This window comes from Mus caroli, unplaced genomic scaffold, assembly GCF_978045245.1.
Source record: "Mus caroli unplaced genomic scaffold, Mus_caroli_1 scaffold_22, whole genome shotgun sequence".
In the NCBI taxonomy this organism is placed as follows: Eukaryota; Metazoa; Chordata; class Mammalia; order Rodentia; family Muridae; genus Mus; species Mus caroli.
The window spans coordinates 11,605,503-11,606,808 of NW_028227277.1; positions in this window are offsets into that span (position 1 = coordinate 11,605,503).

A 1,306-nucleotide genomic window follows, 5' to 3' on the forward strand; every position below is an offset into this window, starting at 1 on the left:
TAAAAACCCTACAAAAGCCTTAACAAAAACACTAAAATTATAAATAAATAAATAAATAAATAATAACAATAATAATAATAATAATAATAATAATAATAATAATAATAAAACAAGGACACAGTATGAACTTATAAGTCTTTTTGTTTTATTTTGTTTTTTTTTTTGATTTTTGTTTGTTTGTTTTGTTTAGTTTTTGAGATTGGGTTTCTCTGTGTGTCTCTGGTTGTCCTGGACTACCATCTGTAGACCATGCTGGCCTCGAAATCAAAAATCCACCTAAATCTGCCTCCCAAGTGCTGGGATTAATGCATGGGAAACCAATGCCTGGCAATCCTATAACTCTAACTATAAAAATAAAACCTAAACATTTCAAAAAATAATAATAGTGAAATACTCGAAAAATAAATAAATAAATAAATAAATAAATAAATAAATAAATAAATCGAAATAAAAGATAAACCTTAAAAAATTTTTGATTAAAATCCCCAAAATCCTAAAACACCATAAAATTCTAAAAAAAAAAAAAAACACTAAAAATACATAAAGTACTGAAAACCAAAAATAAAACTCTAAAACACTCCAAAACTAAAACCATAACATACACTAAAACCCTGAAATCCAAAAAAACTCTAAAGCAATTATCAAAAAGGCCTAAATACCCTTTAAAAAAACGTTAAATTCTAAAAAATAAAAATTAATAAAAAGGAAAAACAATACATAGAAAGCCTGATATGTCCAAAGAGTCATCATCTTTTCTTTCTTTCTTTCTTTCTTTCTTTCTTTCTTTCTTTCTTTCTTTCTTTCTTTCTTTCTTTTCTTCCTTTCTTTGTGTGTTTTTGGAGACTGGGATTCTATGTGTGTACAGTGGTAGTCCAGGAAATCACTCTGTAGACCAGGATGGCCTACAACTCAGGAATACACCTGCCTCTGCCTACCAAGTCTTAGATTTTTGGCACGGATCACCACTGTCTCGCAACACTAAAACTCTTAAACCCCCAAAATATAACCCTTTAATTTTTAAAAAATACTCAAGAACGGACACACACACACACACATACACACACACACACACACACACACACACACACACACACACAGTCAAATAAAACAGTAAAACATTAAAAAAATGAACTAAACCCCAATCAGAACCGAAAATCAAGAAAAAAATCCTAAAATTCTTAATGAACAAAGAGAAAAAAATCACTAAACATATCCTAAAAACCTTAAAGCCAAAGTTCTCAAAAACGTTGTTCTAAAACACCAACAAATCATTTTTTTTTCTTTTTTTTTTTTTTTTTTTTTTGGT